Source organism: Sciurus vulgaris (assembly GCF_902686455.1).
Source record: "Sciurus vulgaris genome assembly, chromosome: 5".
Classification (NCBI taxonomy): Eukaryota; Metazoa; Chordata; class Mammalia; order Rodentia; family Sciuridae; genus Sciurus; species Sciurus vulgaris.
The window spans coordinates 118,097,068-118,118,921 of NC_136465.1; the positions used below are offsets into that span (position 1 = coordinate 118,097,068).

At 36.4% G+C, this 21,854-nt stretch overlaps 1 pseudogene across 1 annotated transcript in view; it reads left to right on the forward strand.

Moving 5' to 3' along the window:
• LOC306661100 overlaps window positions 1-21,327 on the forward strand; it is a 37,987-nt pseudogene extending 16,660 nt beyond the window's left edge. The window contains exon 3 of the transcript in view: window positions 20,383-21,327. The product of the transcript in view is annotated as an uncharacterized misc_RNA (transcript). The remainder of the gene's footprint in view (window positions 1-20,382) is intronic.
• Window positions 21,328-21,854: the final 527 nt, after the last annotated feature.

A 21,854-nucleotide genomic window follows, 5' to 3' on the forward strand; every position in this document is an offset into this window, starting at 1 on the left:
CAGAAGACAGCAAATTGTTGGTTTTTTTTTTTTTTAATCAAATCTGCAAGTCTATGTCTTTTGATTGATGAGTTTAGACCATTAACATTCAGGGTTATTATTGAGATATGATTTATATTCCTGCTCATTTTGGTTTATATTTGATGTTTAACTTGACTTAGTTTCTCCTTTGATTGATCACCTTTCCCTTAGTGTGGTTCCTCCCTTTAATGGTTTTCTATTCCTTATTTTTTTTTTTTTTTACATTTCCTCATCATGGGATATTTTGCTGTGAATGTGTACTGTAGGATTTCTAGTTGTGAATTCTTTTAACTTTTGTTTATCTTGAAAGGTTTTTATTTCACCTTCCAATCAGAAACTTAATGTTGCTGAATATAAAATTCTGGGTTGGCATCCATTTTCTTTCAGAGCTTGATATATGTTATTCCAGGACCTCCTGGTGTGGAGGATCTGGGTTGAGAAATCAACAGAAATCAGAATTGGTTTCACCTTATACATAATTTGATTTTTTTTTCCCTCACAGCCTTCAAAATTCTATCCTTATTCTGTAAGTTAGTCATTCTCATTATTATGTGCTTTGGTGTGAGTCTGCTATAATTTTATACCATTTAGTGTCCTGTAAGCCTCTTGTATTTGATTTTACCATCATTCTTTAGATTGGGGAAGTTTTCTGATATTATTGTCATTGAAAAATTGTGCATTCCTTTGGTTTGTATATCCATATCTACTCTGATAAATCTTAAATTTGGTCTTTTCATGTTTATCCCAATTTCTTAAAAGTTCTGTTCATGGTTTTTCTTACCATCTTTCTGTGACGGCCACTTTATTTTCAAGATTATGTATTTTGTCTCATTGCCTGAGAGTTCTCTCTTCCAAGTGTTCTAGTCTCTTGGTTATACTTTTCACTGAATTTTTCATTTGGTCTCTCGTTTCCTTCATTTTGAGGACTGCTGCTTGATCTTTTTTATAATCTCCTACCTGTTTATTGAAGTGATCTTTCACTCCTGTATTTTCTCTCCAATACCAACCTTTATTTTGAAGATCAATCTAACTATGCATTTTCTAAACTCCTTCCCTGACATTTCTTCTACTATGTTGTCTATAAATTCTATTGTTGAAACATTTTGGTTGTTTGAAGGCACTTTGTTCCCTTGTGTTTTCATTGTTGTTTGTGTGTCTTCCCATCTAGTGGTTATGGGAGCTGAGGCAGTACAGTTTCCACCATGTAGTCCCTGAAGATGTCCAGTACCTCACCTCGGTGTGCTGTGACAATGGACTTCCAGGCAGCAGCATGTATCGGTCAGATCTGTTGGTGGTCTGCAGGTGGTCTGCAGGCTAATGGCCAGCAAACAGCAGGTAGAAATCAGGCAGGGGGTGGGATGGGTATGTGAAAGGCCAGTGATGGACAGACAAGAGGCAGGCAAACAGGCAAATGGCTGATGATAGGCAGCTGACAGCGATCTTGATGCAGGTGATTATGCTAACAGATGGTAGGTGATCTTGGAGGTGAATGAGGGTAAACAGCAGGGGATCAGTGCGCAGGTGATGACTGCCTCACAGAGAAACAATATCTCCCTCTGCTTGAATTCCAGTCATGGAGCAACAGGAATGCCTGTTTGTTTTTGGTTTTGTTTTTACTTAAATTTTTTTAACATGAAAGATAGTGATTAAATCAATGTTATGCTGACCCTATAAAACCAGGAAGGGGTTGTTCCTTCTTTACCTGTGCTCTGAAAATTTTTGTGTAAAAGTTGATGCTATTTATTTAATTTTTTAAACATTTTACCAGCTAAGCTACATGGATCTGAAAATCACTGTGTGAAAAGGTTTTTACTTACGTATTCAGATGTCCTAGAGATTTGGGTTGTTTTATTTTTTTCAATAGTGGAATTGGACCCAGGATCTCATACTTGCTAGCCAAGTGTGCTACCACAGAGTTACGTCCTTAAGCCCTATCTTATTAGATTTCTAATGCCTTCATATAGGGATAATTTGTTCATAACATTCATTTACTGTTTATTTGTAGAATTTAATGTTCATAACTTTTAGGTATAGTGATATTTTCTTTTATTTCTCATTTTATCCCTTTTCATTTTTATTTGCCAATGATGTATCAATTTTATTAACATCTTCAACATTATTTGTTTTTTTACTGATCTTTTACAGTAGAGTTTCCATGGGTTTATTAATTTTTTATTAATTTTTTCAACCCCTTAAGAATACATAAAACCAATTTTTCACTGATCTATGATTTATTATATTATTCAAAAAATTTTAAAAACCATACCAGTCCTGATTTCCATATATCATTATTTTATTTGCATTATCAAAACTGGCCAATTTGTGATCTTATTTTTTAACATTCATAAAGAAGTTCTTCATGTCAATATGATATGATTTGTCTTGTGTGATAAGTTAGTTTCTGAACATCTTAAAAGAATAAGTCTTTAACATATATAGTTCTTCCCGTGGAATCCTTTCTTTTATTGCGTATGAAATATCTCTGATACTTTCTTGTTTGATTTCTATCTGTGCTCATGTTGACACTGATACAGAAAACTTATGTTGAATATTTGTCTAATGCAGTTTTTTAATATTCAGCTATTTATAAACTCTCCCGTATAGTACAGCTGATTTTCAGTATTCTAAATTACCTAACGTTACTAAGGACTTAAAATCAGCATACTACAGTGACACAACCACATCATGTTATAGCAGTTTAATTCATGACTAGCTAAACTATCGGAAACAACCTAGAGTGCCCTTCAACAGACGAATGGATAAAGAAAATGTGGTACATATACACAATGGAATATTACTGAACCTTAAAGAAGAACGGTATTATGCTTTTGCAGGTAAATGGATAGAACTAGAATATATCATGCTAAGTGAAATAACCCTATTTCACTAAAGTGTGAATTGTTTTTCTGGTAATCGACGCTGATCCATAGTGGGGGTAGACAGGGGTAGGGAAGAATGAAGGAACTTTGGATTGTGCAAAGGGAATGAGGGGAGGTGTGGGGTGGAAGACATTATTACCCTATATATGTATGATTACATGATTACACTACTGGTGTAACTCAGCACCACATACAGTCAGAGGAATCAGAAGTTGTGCTCCATTTGTTTGCCAATGTGTCAAAATGCATTCCACTGTCATTTATAACCAATTAGAACAAATTAAAAATATTACCTAAGGTTAGGCTCTGAATATTTTCCATTTCATTTTGATGTGTTTTTCATTCCCAAAACCTATCTTGATTCTTCTGGCTTTGAGAAGATGAACAAACACAATCATATGCAATTGGAGAATACAATACTTTCTTAATTTTGATGTGTTGAATTTTGCCTACCATGCTTATTTTATATTTTCTATTTATCACACTTTTTTGTTATATTTCATTCATTGACTTTATTGCTATTTTTGCCCTCTGCTTAATGAATGTTTTCTATCCAATATTTTTTCCTGCTTATATAAAATGCTAAATTTAGATTCTAACTTTTTAATGTTAATCATGGCTTAATTCAAATTGTGAAATTTTTTCTTTTTTTAAACTATTTATAAATTTTTCATAATGAACACAAATAATATGTAAAATAGAAATAAATGAAACTTTAAAGCAGAAAATATTTCAGTCAAGCATAATATTTTTATAATGACTATGGAATTGTGCCAAGACCTGACAAAACTCTACACACCCTTATCACATAACTAAAAACAATTTTTGTTGTTCATGAGATCATAATAACAGAGAGAGATTACACAACATTGAGAAAGCTCATAAGCAACATATAGAAAATCTCTAGGAGGGATAAATATTACCTTATTATGTAATTGTCTGCCTCAGAAGGGAGGACCTTAACTTCAGGAGTTTTTATACTGTTTTGCTTCAATCCAGGTCTATGATCCATTTTGTGTTAATTTTTTGAAAGATATAAAATTTACACTTCATTTTTTTATACGTGATATTCAGTTTTTCTTGTACTATTTGTTGAAAAGACTACCCTTTTCCACACTGAATGACCTCCAAGCCTTTGTCAAAGACCATTCAAACTATGTTTGTCTGGGTCTCTTTTGGGGCTAAGGTGTTCCAATCATTTGTCTATTTATCATTGTTACCATACCTGTCTTGATTAGTGTAGTTGTGTACTAAGTCTTGTATTGGGTTAGGGTTAGCTCTCTGACTGCATTCGTATCCTTCAGTATTATGGCTGGCTAATCTTTTGCTTTTCTGTATAAGCCTAGGAATCAGGTTGCCATATCTATAAATAACTTGCTGGAATTTTGACTGAGATTGCATTCTATCTACAGGTCAAGTTGGGGAGAATCAATATTTTAATGATGTTGAATCTTCTTATCCATATTCATCAAATATATCTCCATTATTTAATAATTCTTATTGAGGAATCAGGGTAATATTTGATAAATTACCAAAAGAAGTTTACCAAATCTTTTCTTTCCTATTGGATGGCTGCTACAGTTTGAGAGAGTTAGAAGTAATTTAGATATATAGGTGAAGTTACATTGGTGTTTTCCTTTCCCATTCTGTCTCTTCACACTGTTCTTTCCCTTGCTGAGTAGATGCTTTTCAGTTTGAAGTAATCCTATTTGTGTATTTTGAGAAATTTTTTCCCTGTGCTTTTAGGGTATTCTTGTGGTTTGGGTCTGAAATGTTCCCTAAAATGTCATGTGTTAAAAGCATAATCCCCAGTGCAACAAGGTTCAAAAGTAGGGATTTTAGGGAATGATTAGGGCTTTGACATCCTCAGTTAATTACTCCATTTGATGAATAAATGATTTCAACAGATGGTAACTATAAGCAAGTGGGTTTGGTTGGAGGAAGCAGGTCTCTGGAGACATGACCTTGGACTATAGGTGTTCCTGTCACACCTCTACCCTTCCTTACTGCCAGGGAATGAGAAGCTTTCTTCCCCCATGCTCTTCCATGAGGATATTTTGCCTCACCTTAATTTCAGAGCAATGGAGTTACCAATCATGGGCTGAAACCTACTCTAAATTGTTCCTGTCAGATACTTTGGCCACAGCAACAATAAGCTAACACACAGGTCTTGATCAAAAACTCCTTGCCCTTTCCAGTATCTTCAAACATTATCCCTATGTTTTCTTAATTTATCTTCAAAATTTCAGATCTAACATTTAAGCCTTATAGCATGTTAAGTTGATTTCTGTAACTGGTGAGAGCAAGGAGTCTACTTTCATTCTTCTGCATGTTGATACCCAATTTCCCCAACACCATTTATGGAAAAACTGTCTTCTCCAATGTATGTTCTTAGCATCTTTATCAAAAGTGACTTGGTTTAGATGTCTATGTTGCTTCTAGGCTATTTTGTTCCATGGTCTATGTACCTGTTTCCATGCCAATACTGCTGTTTTCATTACTACAGCTTTGTACGTGTTTACAAGTTAGGTAGTGGGAAAGACTCCTGCTTCATTCTTATTTGAATTGGCTATTTGGGGTTCATTGATTTGTCTATTTGGGGTTTTCTGTGGTTCCATACAAATTTCAGGATTGTGGCTTTCTGGTTTTGTGAAGAATGCTGTTGGCCTTTTGATAGAGATTTCATTGAACCTATAGATGGTTTTGGATAGTGTAGACATTTTAGCAATATTAAGTCCTCTAAACCAATGAACATGGGATGTAGTACCATTTGTGTAAGGGTGTCCTCTTCAATTTCTGTCATCAAATTTTATAGTTCTTATTACCTACAGACCTTTCACCTCTTCCATGAATTTATTCCTAGGGCATTCTTATATTTTTAACTATTATAAGTGGAATTTTCTTTCTTGATTTCTATTTCAAATAATTTGCTATTGGTGCATTCAATGCTACTTATTTTGTATGTTCATTTGGTGCTGCAAACTTTAATGAATTTGTTAGTTTCTACTAGTGTTTGGTGGAGTTTGGAGATTTTCTATATATGTAAGATTATGTCATCTTCAAATAGTGCTAGTCTGACATCCTCAGGGAGTGTGCCCCACTGCACTACTCCAGAGGCAGAGCCCATTTCATGAGTCCTCAAATGGGAACACAGCCTGTTCCATTTTGAGACCCAATCCAACTGTGTCCTTCCCCCATGGCTCAAATGAGTCTCTCGGCTGAGCTGGTGCTATGGCCCCAGCACTGTGCTTCCCGTGGAGAATGACAGGTACAAGAAGCACAAACTGTGCTGTATTACTGAGGCATCTGAGAGTGACCCTACCCCACACACAGGGCCTAGAGACTGGCAGGGGCATGACACATGCCATAGGCACCCTGCCGAAGCTGACAAGGGACCTGCATGACAAGTAGAACAGCCCCAGTCTTTTGCAAGATGCCCATACTTACAGCTGCACTCCTGCTGCCATGTTTGCATACTGCACATGGTTATAGAAAGATGGGAGACAATGGATGGAAGGAAGACAGATAAGTGGTAGATGATAGATAGATAGATAGATAGATAGATAGATAGATAGATAGATAGATAGATAGAACAGAATGATATTACCCCCTGGATGGCATCAAATTAAAAAGCATCTGCACAGCAAAGGAAACAATTAGGAATGTGAAGAGAGAACCTACAGAATGGAAGAAAATCTTTGCTAACTACTCTTCTGACAGGGGATTCATATCTGACTACATAAAGAACTCAAAAAACTTAACACCCAAAAATGAAATAACTCAATTCATAAATGGGCAAATGAATGAAACAAAGTCTTCTCAAAAGAAGAAATACAATAGGCCAACAATATATGAAAAATGTTCAACACCATTAGAAATTAGGAAAATGCAAATTGAAACTACACTGAGATTTCTTCTCACACCAGTCAGAATGGCAGGCATCAAGCATGCAAATAATAAAGACTTCTGAAGGGGAGGAGGAGGAGAAAAAGGAACACTTTTACACTGTTGGTGGGATCATATTACAACCACTGTGGAAATCACTATGGAGTTCCCTCAAAAGACTAGACATCACTATATGACCCAGCTTTACCAATCCTTGGTATTTATCCTGAAGAATTCAAGTCATCATACTATACTGATAATTGTATATCCATGTTTATAGCAGCACAATTCACAATAGGCAAACTATGGAACCAGCCTAGGTGTCCATCAATGGATTAATGGATAAAGAAAATGTGATATTGATGTGTGTATACACACACACAAACACACACACACAAAAAAACAGAGTTTTATCCAATCACAAAGAAATATGAAAGTTATGAAGATGAAGAGAACTTGAGGCCATCATGTTAAGTGAAATAAACCAAACTCAGAAGGTCAAGGATCACATGTTTTCTTTCACACGTGGAAGCTAGAGAGAAAAAAGGAAAAGAAAGGTGGAAGGGGGAGTCTTATGAAATTTAAAAGGAAATATGTGGAAGAAAAGGAGGGCTGCACATGGTTGCCGGACACTACACCCGCCCTTGCTGGGGCTCCCCAGCTTCTTTGGAAGCAGGTGCAGGCATGTTTAATTATTCCTGAAGGTGTGCCCACCATCATTGGAAGGGCAACTCCCTTCCTGAGACACCTACAGGAGACTGGAGGCCCTTTGACAGGCACCTCTATTTACTCACTTACATCATACACCCCTCCCATCCTCTTCATTCACAACTAGAAATACTGTAAATAATAATCGAACTCATCCTGTTTATTACAATAATGTTATAGGAGCTATCTGGTTCAGGGCTGCATTTTCTTTGTATTGAGTACTGCTAATGTTATTCTGCCCTTCAAAGGAGAGGTGGAAAACTGCAGGGACACAATAAGCCTGCAGGGGGGAAACTTCAGTACCTCAAATCTTCACAGCTACAGGGGAATATACAGAATTAATATGAAAAAAAAAAAAAACAGGAGAAGAAAGTGTCCCTAACAAACCAAGATGCTATTTTGATAGAATTTAATAACAGCATGGCAGTAGAAATGACAGAAAAAGAGTTTAGAATCTGCATAATTAAAAGGATCCATGAAGCAAAAGATGAGATCAGAGAGCAAATGCAGACAATGCATGATCACTCCAATAAACAGTCAAAAGAACAAATGCAGGAAGCAAAAGAACACTTCAATAAAGAGATAGAGATTATGAAAAAAATCCAAACAGAAATACTTGAAAGGAAAAGAAACAATAAACCGAATTAAAAACTCAATAGAAAGCATCACCATCTCATGGAAGATGAATCTCAGATAATGAAGACAAAATATTTAATCTTGAAAATAAAGTTGAACAAACTGAGATGTTAAAAAATCATGAACAGAACCTCCAAGAATTATAGGATATCATGAAAAGACCAAATCTAAGAATTATTGGGATTGGGGAAGACACAGAGATACGAACCAAAGGATTGAACAACCTGTTCAACAAAATAATATTAGAAAATTTCCCAAACCTGAAAATGAAATGGAAAATCAAATACAAGAGGCTAACACAACACCAGGTGCACAAAATTACAACAGATCCACAGCAAGCACATTATAATGAAAATTCCTCACATACAAAATAAAGATAGGATTTTAAAGGCTGCAAGGAAAAGTATCAGATTACTTATAACGGGAAACCAATGTGAATATCAGCACATTTCTCAACCCAGAACCTAAAAGCAAGAAGGGCATGGAACAGTATATTCAAGCTCTGAAAAAACATGGATGCCAACTAAGAATATCATACCCAGCAAAACTAACCTTCAGATTTGATGATGAAATAAAATCTTTCCATGATAAACAAAAGTTAAAAGAATTTACAAATAGAAAGCCTGCACTACAGAACATTCTCAGAAAAATATTTTGTGAGGAGGAAATGAAAAACAACAATACAAGTCAGCAAAGGGAGGAACTACCCTAAGGAAAAGCCAATAAAAGGAGAAACCAAATCAAGACAAAAACCAAAAATAAGTAAAAATGCCCAGGAATACAAATCACATTTCAATAATAACTCTGAATGTTAATGGCCTAAACTCATTAATCAAAAGACATAGACTGGCACATTGAATTAAACAGAAAGATCCAACAATAGGTTGCCTTCAAGAGACTCATCTCATCGAAAAAGCATCCACAGACTAAAGGTGAAAAGATAGGGAAAAACATACCATGCATATGGACTCAGTAAAAAAGCAGGGGTCTCCATCTTTATATTAGATAAAGTGAACTTCAAACCTAAGTTAGTCAGAAGGGATAAAGAAGGACATTTCATACTTCTTAAGGGAAGCATAAATCAGCAAGACATAAAAATAATAAATATTTATGCCCCAAACAATGGAGTATCTATGTACACAAACAAACCCTTCTCAATTTTAAGAATCAAATAGACCAAACTACAATAATAGTGGGGGACGTTAACACACCACTCTCACCACTGGGAGATCCTCCAAACAAAACCGAACAAAGAAACTATTGAAATAAATAATACAATCAATGATATAGACTTAATGGACATTTACAGAGTATTTCATCCATCATTGAGTAAATATACTTTCTTCTCAGTAGTTCATGAATCCTTCTCCAAAACAGACCATATGCTATGCCACAAAGAAGCCATTAGTAAATACAAAAAAATAGAGATACTACCTTGTATCCTATCAGACCATAATGGAATGCAACTAGAAATGAACAATAAAATAACAAACAAAAATTACTCATACACCTGCAGACTAAATAATATGCTATTGAATGCTGCAATGATAACAGAAGACATCAGGGAAAAATTAAAAAATTCTTAGAGGGATACAAGAACAAACACAACATATCAAAATCTCTGGGACACTCTGACAGCAGTACTAAGAGGAAAGTTCATTGCATGGAGCTCATACATCAAAAAAAAAAAAAAAAGTCAACAACAAAATGACCTAACATTACATCTCAAAGCCCTAGAAAAAGAACAGATCAACACCAAAATAGTAGACAATTAAAATCAGGGCTGAAATCAATGAAATTGATATAAGAGAAACAATTCAAAAAACTGACAAACAGAAAGTTGGTTCTTTAAAAAGTAAACAAAATTGATAAACCCCTATCCACACTAACGAAGAGAAGGAGAGATAAAACTCAACTTACTAAAATTTATGATGAAAAAGGAAAGATCATGACAGACACCATTGAAATATATAACATAATTAGAAGCTACTTTGAAAATCTATACTGTAGCAAAATAGAAAATATGAAGACATTGACAAATTTTTAGAGACATATGATCCTCCCAAACTGAATCAGACGTACACAATCTAAACAGATCAATTACAAGCACTAAAATAGAAGACGCCATCAAAAGCCTACCAACCAAGAAAAGCCCAGGACCAGATGGATTCTTAGCCAAATTCTACAAGACCTTTAAAGAAGAACTAATACTATACTCCTCAAAGTATCCCAGGAAATAGGAAAGAAGAGAACCCTTCCATATTCATTCTATGAGGCTAGTATCACTCTGATACCAAAACCAGACAAAGACTCATCAAGGAAAGAAAACTTTAGACCAATATCCCTGATGAACATAGATGCAAAAATCCTTAACAAAATACTGGCAAATCACATACAAAAATATATTAAAAAGATAGTGCACCATGATCAACTGGGGTTTATCCCAGGGATGAAAGGTTGGGTCAACATCCGGAAATCAGTAAATGTAATTCATCACATCAATAGACTTAAAGTTAAGAATCACATGATTATTTCAATTGATGCTGAGAAAGCATTTGATAAAACACAGCACCCCTTCATGCTTACAACACTAGAAAATATAGGAATACTAAGAACATACCTCAACACTGTAAAAGCTATATATGCTAAGCCCATGGCCAACATCATTCTTAATGGAGAAAAACTAAAAGCATTCCCTCTAAAAAATGGAACAAGGTAGGGATGCCCTCTTTCACCACTCCTATTCAACATCATCCTTGAAACACTAACCAGAGCAATTAGACAGACCAGAGAAATTAAAGGGATACAAATAAGAAAAGAAGAATTCAAGCTGTCACTATTTGCCAATGACATGATCTATATTTAGAGAATCCAAAGAACTCCACTAGAAAACTTCTAGAACTAATAAATGAATTCAGCAAAGCAGCAGGATATAAAATCGATATGCCTAAATCTAATGCATTTCTATTCCTAAGTGATGAATCCTCTGAAAGAGGAATTAGGAAAACCACTCCATTCACAATAGCCTCAAAAAAAAAATACTTGGGAATCAATCTCACAAAAGAGGGGAAAGACCTTTACAATGAGAACTACAGAACACTGAAGAAAAAAATTGAAGAAAACCTTAGAAGATGGAAAGATCTCTCATGTTCTTGGACAGACAGAATTAATATTGTCAAAATGGGCATTATACCAAAGGTGCTGTACAGATTCAATGCAATTCCAATTAAAATTCCAATGACATTCCTCATAGAAATAGAGATAGCAATCATGAACTTCATCTGGAAGAATAAGAGGCCTCAAGTAGCCAAAACGATCCTGAGCAGGAAAAGTGAAGCTGGTAGTATCACAATACCAACCTTAAACTATACTACAGAGCAATAGTAACAAAAAATGGTATGGTATTGGCACCAAAATAGACAGGTAGACCAATGGTACAGAATAGAAGACACAGAGATGAACCCACATAAGTATAGTCACCTCATACTAGACAAAGGAGTCAAAAATATACAATGGAGAAAAGATAGCCTGTTCAACAAATGGTGCTGGCAAAACTGGAAATCCATATGCAGTTAACTGAAATTAAACCTCTCTCTCACACCCTGCACAAAACTCAATTCAAAATGGATCAAGGACTTAGGAATTTAGACCAGAAACCCTGCACCAAATGAAGACAAAGTAGATCTGAATCATTCATTATGTGGTTTAGGATCAGACTTCCTTAACAAGACTCCCAAAGCACAAGAAATTTAAGCAAGAAGCAAGAATCAATAAATGGGATGGACTCAAAAAGCTTTTTTCTCATTAAAGGGTACAACCAATAATGTGAAAAGAAGCCTACAGAGTGGGAGAAAATTTTTCCACATGCACTTCAGATATAGCACTTATCTCAAAAATTTATAAAGAACTTAACAAAACTTTACACCAAAAATACAAAGAACCCAATCAATAAATGGGCCAAGGAACTGGACACTTTACAGAAGAAGTCACACAGGTGATTAATAAAATATGAAAAAGTGTTCAACATCTCTAAAAACTAGAGAAATGCAAATTAAAACAACTCTAATATTTCATCTTACTCCAATTAGAATGGCTATTATCAAGAACACAAACAATAACAAATGTTGGTGTGGATGTGGGGGAAAAGGCACACTTTTACATTGCTGATACAGTTGCAAATTGGTGCAGCCACTCTAGAAAGCAGTGTGGAGAATCCTCAGAAAACTTGGAATAGACCCACTTTTTGACCCATTTATCCCACTCCTCAGTTCATACCCAAAGGACTTAAAATCAGCACACTACAGTAACACAGTCACATCAATGTTCATAGCAGTGCAATTCACAATAGCTAGATTGTGGAACCAACCTAGATGCCCTTCAACAGAGAAAGGGATAAAGAAACTGTGGTATATACACACAATGGAATATTATTCAGCCATAAAAAAGAATAATATTATGGCATTTACAGGTAAATGGATGGAGCTGGAGAATAACATGCTAAGTGAAATAAGCCAAACCCAAAAAAACCAAAGGCCAAAAGTTTTCCCTGATAACTGGATGATGATATATAATGGGGGTGTGGGTGGGGAGTGAGAGATAAATGGAGGAACTTTAAATTATGTAGAAGGAAATGAGAGGGAGAAGGGGTATGAATAATGGTGGAATGAGACAGACATCATTAACCTAGTGTACATGTATGATTACATGAATGGTGTGAATCTACATTGTGCACAACCATAGAAATGAAATGATGTACCCCATTTATATACAATGAATCAAAATGCAGTCTGTAAAAATAAAAAAATAAATAATTAAAAAATAAATAAAGAAAATGAAGAAAGAAAAAAAGAAAGAAAGAAGGAAGGAGGAGATTGGGGTGGGATCAGGGAAGTGCTGGGGAGGGACATGGGCCATGTTATATTGTTCTACTGTGTGCATTATGAGTAGGTAACAACAAATCCCATCATTTTGCACAACTACCACGAATGAAAAAAATGCAGAAAAGGGAAAAAAGTCCCCTTCAAAAGGAAGGAAATCCTGCCATTTTTGACAATATGAATGAACCTAGAGGACACTATGTTAAATTAAATAAGCCAGACACTGAAAAAGATCATTGTTTCATCTCTTGTATGAGGAATGTAAAATACATAAGCAGCAAAGTAGAAGCAGAGATCAGAACGGAGGCTGTGGGTGGGAGAAGCAGGGAGATGTCTGGTCAAGGGGTATGAAGTTTGCTGAGCAAGACGAGTAAGTTCTAGTGACCTAAAGGACGACAATGAAGTTAACGATCCATATCATTCATTTTAAATCTGTTAAGAGAGGAGAGTTTAAGTGTTGTCACCACGGAGAGACCCAGAGAAACTCTCAGGAGGGAGGAAGAAAAAGTAGGGGGCAGGCAATGGCAACTCTGCTTCCTGAAAGAAAGTGACTTTTAATAAAGCACAGAAATTGAAGAACAGTCCTTAAGAAGGAAAGCTATGAAATGGCACTATCCAAAGAGCTGGACGATAGCCTGCAACAAACAAGAAGGCCTTGCACATTCCAAATTTTTTATAGCTGGAATGACCACATTCATAGTGGACAATGTAAATCAGAGCAAAGAATTTTAATATAGATAACAAGTTTTTGAGTGATAAAACGTTCTTTAAGAAACATAATTGCTCTGTTTATGCATAGAATAATGCTTCAAATTATATGAAGCAAAAATTGACAAAACTACAAGGAGAAAAAGATAAATCCACTATAACAGTTAGAAATATTGAAACATCTGTGTCAATAATTAATTGAACCAATACCCAGAAATCCACTAAGTATAGAGAAGACTTCAGCAATATCTTACCTGACACTCCTGTTCACATTACTACGTGTGACTGTGTTCTACACATCAGAACCATTCTCAGATTCCCTTCTGCCCAACCAAGGAAAAACACTTTTCTACTTGTTCTTCCCATATACAATGTAGTTTCTGTCACTTAAGCAAGCTGCATTTTCATCTACATTAAACCATCTGCAAATGAATAGGCAGCTCAATAGGAAAGACAGTAGAATGAATCTCACATAACTTTCCTGTGTTCAAATGTGAATACACCACCAGTGTAACTCCACATGAATCACAACCCCAAGAATGGGAAGTTACACTCCATGAATGTAAAATATGTCAAAATGCATTCTACTGTCATGTATAACCAAAAAGAACAAATACAAACTTTAAAAAAAAAAAAAAGAGAGAAGGGTAGCTATTCATAAGGTAATACCAGTGCTAACTAATTCAACTGCCCCAGTAATGAACCCTTCATTTACACAAGCAAATGGGATAAGCTCTCAAACACATGATCAAAAGAATATCCTCCAAATGCAGAATGAATGTCACAAAATCATGTTATGCGCATATATAAATATGCCCCAGAGAATTACACATTGATGTCCATGTGGAAAGCACCAAAAAAAGATGGTTATGCATGAGCAAGAAGAGGATCAGTTAGGTGGAGGAAGGGGGTTGGGAGGAGGGAGTGGGGAAGGAATGGGGACTGAAATGGATTGGGTCAGATTCCATGAATGTCTGATTTTTGTCAGAATAAACCCAGCTACTATGTGTAACTACAGGGACCTAATAAATAAGGGGGGGGGGTGTTCCTCCATCACAAAGAACTAAAGGACAACTGAGTGCAAACTGATGAGTTATACAAGAATTTTTATCTTCATTTTATTTTATTTTATTTTATTTTTCTATTGGACATGATTTTACATATAAAAATTCCATTCTGCTACATCTAAAGTCCACTATTGATACAAGTATTAATTAATCTATTTCAGCTTTATATATTCCCAGAAATACATGGGAATAAATCTTCAGCAAATATATATAACACATACATTATTTATGAAATCAAGAAATGGAGACACCAATAATTTAATAGCATGTTGGTGCTCATTTATTCCTCCTGCACTGACTGATATCTCCTGACTTTAGTCTCAAATTTGTTGAGATATCAGCAGTGATAATCTACATCTGAGGAATGACCCTTTGGGAGCTCCCCTTATCCTACCTCTCTGACTTTTCAAGGATGTATGAAGGTAGACTGAAATACTCCTCTATATCTATTTGCTTAAGAAATGTAACAAACCTCTTTTATAAAAGCCATAATTCTGAATCAACAACATTTCCTAGTCCTATCATCTGTGTACTCTGTTCGCTTCTATGGCATTGTTGGCTCGTTTGGGATATAAACATAATAAGCTTGAGGGAGTCATGGTTCATGTCAGATATAAAATACGAGAGCTATACCTTCCGTTCTGTTATCTTATCCAGATTATCAGCTTAAAATGGTTTCCTAGTTGTTTTTCCGTGAATATTGTTTAAACATTTTCTAAACATTTTCTCATAGTACCAAACATTCCAATTGTGTGTGTGTGTGTGTGTGTGTGTGTGTGTGTGTGTGTGTGTGTATAGGGACAGTGCGTGATGAACCTGCTATGCAGCAGGAAGTGGCGTCTGCTCAGCTTTCTCTAGTACACATCCTGATCCCTGGTGGTTCCATCAGGTAGTCACGCCATCCTATGAATGACTTCAGGCTTCAGTGGTACTCTCTAAGGAGCTAACGTACGCTCCTCAAGTCCCCACTCACTTCCAGGGACTTTCCCAATGAGTCAAACAACAAACTCTGCTCCACAGAGAGCCTACAAGTAAATCCACACCGCCAGCACCACTTTTCAACTAGCTTTTCAAGACCTACAAGGGGTAAAGAGCAGTGTCTTCTAACAATTAATGACAAGAAAATTGAATATCCCACATGCAGATAAAAAAATTAAACTCTTAATCTCTCACCACATACAAAAATCGACTCAAAATTGAATTAGATTCATAAATGTAAGACCCAAAACAGTGAAACTCCTAGAGGAAACATAGAAGGGAAAGCCCCATGACAATGGGATGGGTGATAATTTTTTAAATATGATCTCAGCAGCACAGGTATTGAAAGGAAAAATACACTGATGGATTTACATCAAACTAAAAACCTTCTTTACAACAAAGTAAGTAATCCGTAGAGTTTAGGACAACCCACAAATTGGAAGAAAAGATTTTAACATGGCAAGGGATTCATATCCAGTGCAAATACCTCAATAAAAAAGAAACCCTTACACACGGTTGATGGGTATGGTGGACAGGACAACCATTAAGGAAACAGCAAAAAAATTTTCTCAAAAAACTGAAAATACAGTTACTATACAATCCGGCAATCCCTCTACTGGGACTATATCCAAAGTAAGTGAATTAGTATATTGAAGAGAGCTGCACTCAAATGTTTACTGCAGCATTATTCATAATACTCAAGATATGAACTCAGTATAACTACATATCAGTGGATGAACAGATAAAGAAAATGGGATGTATACAATGTTTACAGCGGCTCAACACAAAATAGTCAAGCTATGGAACCAACCTAGGTGCCCTTCAAAAGATGAATAGATAAAGAAAATGTAGGAAACATGCACAATGGAATATTACTCAGCCATAAGGAAGAATGATTATGGTATTTGCTGGTATGTGGATGGAACAGGAGGCTATCAGGCTAAGTGAAATAAGCCAATCCCAAAAAACCAAACACTGAAGGTTCTCTCTGATAAGTGGATGCTAACACACAACAAGGAGGTGGGAGGGGAAGAATAGAAGTTCAGTGGATTGGACAAAAGGAAAGGGAGGGGGAATAGGAATAGGAAAGGGAGTGAAATGAATCGTACATAAATTTCCTATGTTCATATATGAATACACCACAGTGAATCTCTACATCGTGTATGAACACAAGACTGGGATCCTCTTTAGAATAAGATATACTCTATGTATGTGTAATATATCAAAATAAACTCTACTCTCATGTATATCTAAAAAGAACAAGTGAAAAAGAAACTTGAAATTGTATTTTAAAAAAATGAAAATATGATAAATAAACAATGAAATTCTCTCATTTGCAACAATATACATGAACTTACAGAACATTACCTTAAGTGAAATAAGCCCAATGTGGAAAGAGGAAAGCTATGATGTCACTCATGTGGAATCTAAAACAGTTATCTCATGGAAACAGAGTAGAACAGTGTGTACCAGGGACTGTTTGGGGCTTGGGGTGGGTTGCAGAGATACTACTCAAAGGACACAAAATTTCTGTTAGAAGGAATAAGTTCAGGAGATATACTAGACAACAGCATGACCGTAGTTATGACAATATGCTTTAGTCTTAAAAATAGGAAAATTTTTATACTGGACACTGCACACTGGACACTGGAAATTGTGTCCTCATCACAAAATTATAATTATGTGAGGTAATGTGTTCATTAGTTAGCTGTATTTAACTCTTCCACAGCATTTATATATTTCAAGATATGTTGCAGGTTGAGCACAATACATAGTTTTTTGCATCAACTTAATAAAAATATATCAATTCAATAAACACTTGAATATGAGACATGAAACCTCATGATACTTCATTTAAAATATCCACAGCTTGGCACATTGTCTGGGTCCAACATATTTCCTGAGGGTCACTAATAATTTTAAGCCCAATTCAGATGGGCCCAATATACAGTCAACACTTGCCACCCTAATGGTGCATATGATAGAGCTGAGGAACATAGTTTCTTGCCACTGAAGACCAGGAATGATTTATGGTCATCATGGCAGATCCAGAGATTCCAGAAACAACGACAAGAAGTCAGTAAAACCCATGGAGTGAAAAAGTCTCTGGGTGGCACTAATGGGAATTCCTGTTGTATTGCAACTTAGACACATTCTAGTACCTTTTGCTGTTGGATGTCTCACCCTTAGGGGGATTGTTGGTGGTCAACAGCATAAAGGATGTAAATAAATCTGTAAATGAGAAATGTATTGCCTCTGGGATGCAAATAAACACAGTGTTGGGCCCTTGGGTCATCCCTGGGTTCACTTGTAATTTTTCAGACATGGTCAGGACCTTGAATTTTATGGGAAGTAATTGCCCAACCTCAATGGGAAAGTGCTATGACATTTGTTTTTACATGCCAGGCAAGCGTATCCTTGGAATTTCCTCCCATAATGATGTTACCAGCATGATATCACACATGTGTTCCTGGAAAAGGTTTGATGTGCTGAAGATCATGCCTGTAGCCACTGCTAACAGAAAACTGTTTTCCCCCTGCAGTAATTCCAGGGCATTGAGGTTGGGGTAATCCACTATAAAATGCCAGTCACTTACATCAGGTTTGAGCTCTGGACACCTGGCTTGTTAAAGGGAGAAACAATGGGAACAATGACAGGACCAGGAGAACCCATCCCCAGGAGTCTCACGCCACTGCTCTCAACTTCTCCACAGACCTCATGCTGAGGCACATTCTCTTGTGGAATCCTTATGTCATGGTCTCTGGAGCCTCTCTTCTCAGCCATATGTTTACAGTTGTTCTCAGAGTTGTCAACAACTGAGGTTCATTATCACATTTTGAATGTGAGTCCACAGGGCATCTGGAGCTTCTTCAGGAAATTGATCCCCATGGGTCTGCTCTAAAAAGAGCAGATAAAACCTCTGTCACTCTAGGTAACATGGAAACTGCAAAGAAGCCCTTTGCCTGCCTTCTTACACAGAAACTCTCTTAGGACAGAAATACCAAGAAGTTCTAGCTTCTCAAAGTCTTCCAGTTCTGTAACTGTTGGGAAACTGTTGGTTTGGTTTTACTGGTTTTTTTAATGTTTTAATTGAACACAGGGCCTTGCTTTTGTTTTTTATTCTACATGTGAAGGACTGTGTCAGGAACTGTGATTTGTTTCTGGCATGTATTCTTGGAAATGAAGATAATTCTTTCCTAGTTAAGGCCCACAACCTTACCCTCTACTAAGAGGGTAGAATGTGGAAGGGAATCTAAGGTTGCATGTGAATGGGAAGCCAATGGAAAGCATGTCAGATTTCAGATTACTCAGACATTCACATGGCACATCTTATCTTTGTCTTGCGTCTTAGGAATGACGAGGTAAACAGTGCCCTACAGACATCCAGTTTGTCTAATGTATGAGCATCATGTATTTTTAATCTCATGGATGGTATAATTCTGTTAATGTGAATTGTGAAAGTAATCACTTGTAAAATCTGGATAAATGTAATACTTGCCAAAGATCACAGGTTAGTATGAAGAGGGAAAATAAGGCAGTAAGACACACAGGTCCATGTTTAACATCACCTACTACCTCTAAAATCTGTATGAGAACATGTAGAGATTGATGAGAATAATTTTAATATGATTTTCTAACATCATGCATGAGCACTAGATGGACCCCTTCATATGGTCTTTGCTTCTTTAATAGAAAAATCGAAAAATACACACAGAATATCTCCAAAAAGTTTCCTTCCCTGGAAATTACCAAATTATCTATAAATAACTCTTATTGTTTTTTTTTTTTTTTTAAAAAAAGGGGAAACCTTTTTCATGATTTCCATATTCCAAGATTAGATGGCAGTTTGGACATGATCAACTGGCAACCTTTATAATCACTGAGTATGCTTCAAACCTGAGCAAAATTCACTGTGTAATGCTGCCTGTGCATCTCTGGAGAGCTCTATTCTCAGGAATATATTGCAAATCAATGTCCTGGAGAGACTGATGATAAGACAGACACATATAAGAAAATGCTAATTAATATGATTTATTGATGCGTAAGCCTTGTTCAGGCAGAATGAATTCTCAGTATAAAACATACTAATCAGCATTGACTATGGGGGGAATTCTTACTTGCTTCTGAAATATAGAAGTCAGATATTTAGATAGTGAAAACATGGGGATCTACAGCAGATTTTCAGTGAAACAAAAAATTTTTAGACAGATCAAAGAAAAAACAGGAAAGCACAGAAAACAGCATCAGGTGAAGTAGTTTCTACCAAGAGCTAGAAGTAGGGGAGATTATTAATAGAGTCAGAGGAAAGTGTTTTTAAAACACATTGAAAGAAAAGTCTCAAAAACATACTTTTCTGGGGAAAAAATTGGGGAATTATTCTAATATCTTTTTTAAGTTCCTAGGAATAGGTAAATTTGAGGAATCACAAAGACTTTTAAGAATAAGGTCACTCATGTAAAAGATATGGGACGTCCATGGAACCAAGTGTAGCCTGGTAGTACACTGATTAGGGCCAAGAGGATGGAGAGCAATGTAGGACCTGATTGTGTTGATTAAAATAAGCCTTACCTCCTCCTCTGAGGAATTCTTCAGTTTTCTCCTTTCTCGCCTTTCCCCCTTTAGATCTGCTGAAGGTCAACATGAAAAACAGGTCCATGCTGACTGAGTTTATTCTATTGGGCTCACGAGTCAACCTGAACTTCAGGTGGTATTGTTCATCTTTTGTTTATCACCTACATGCTCAGTGTCCTAGGAAATCTAACTATCATCATCCTCACCTCACTAAATTCTCAACTCCAAACCCCCATGTATTTCTTCCTGCGGAATTTCTCCTTCTTAGAAATTTCCTTCACATCCATTTTTATTCCCAGATTTCTGACCAGCGTGACAACAGGAAATAAAGCCATCAGCTTTGCAGGCTGCATCACTCAGTATTTTTTTGCCATATTTCTTGGGGCAACAGAGTTTTACCTCCTGGCTTCCATGTCTTATGATCGCTATGTGGCCATCTGCAAACCCCTGCATTACCTGACCATCATGAGCAGCAGAGTCTGCACACAGCTTGTGCTCTGCTCCTGGCTGGGGGGACTCCTAGCTATCTTGCCGCCAATCATCTTGATGAGTCAGGTAGATTTCTGTGCCTCCAATGTGCTGAATCACTATTTCTGTGACTATGGGCCCCTCCTGGAACTTGCCTGCTCAGACACAAGCCTTCTAGAAAGGATGGTCATGTTCGTGGCTGTGGTAACTCTAGTGATTACTCTGATACTGGTGACATTTTCTTACACATACATCATCAGGACCATTCTGAAGATCCCTTCTGCCCAGCAAAGGACAAAGGCCTTTTCCACTTGCTCTTCCCACATGATCGTCATCTCCCTCTCTTATGGCAGCTGTATGTTCATGTACATTAATCCCTCTGTGAAAGAAGGAGGGGCTTTCAACAAAGGAATAGCAGTTCTCATTACTTCAGTCGCACCCATGTTAAATCCCTTCATTTACACTCTAAGAAATCAACAAGTAAAGCAAGCCTTCAAGGACACTGTCAAAAAGATTGTAAAGTTTTAAGAAAAAAAATAAAGAATTAAAAATATATTTCCACTTCATAAATATGTATTGAGAGTCTACTAAATTTTAAGTGCTGGACTGGCCCTTGAACATAAAAATATGGAAATCACATGTCTCAAGTCAAGGAATCCATAGTCCAGAGTAGAGGTAAGTTGTATAACTACAAATTGATGGATAAATTTACAAAAAATAAAACCACATAGTAAGTGTTTCTAGAAAAGGTTGAATGAGAATCCAGCAGAGAATCCAGCAGCAGTTGGGAAGAATTAACTCTTCTTTCCAGCAATGACTTGATACTTAAGGAGCAAAACACAGCTTATGAAGGAGAAGTGGTTAAGAATTTGGAGTGACAAAGAAGGCCAGATGGTGAAGTGTGTAATTGCAAATTGTGGGGTGGGTTCAGTTTAGTGAGTCTAGAGGAGTCCTAAGAAATGCCACCTGACCATCAGCCTTGTTCCTAGGGGTGAGGCACTGACGTTGTTCCTCAGCCCCAGAGACTGTGCTTCCAATTAAAGTGTATTTTCAGT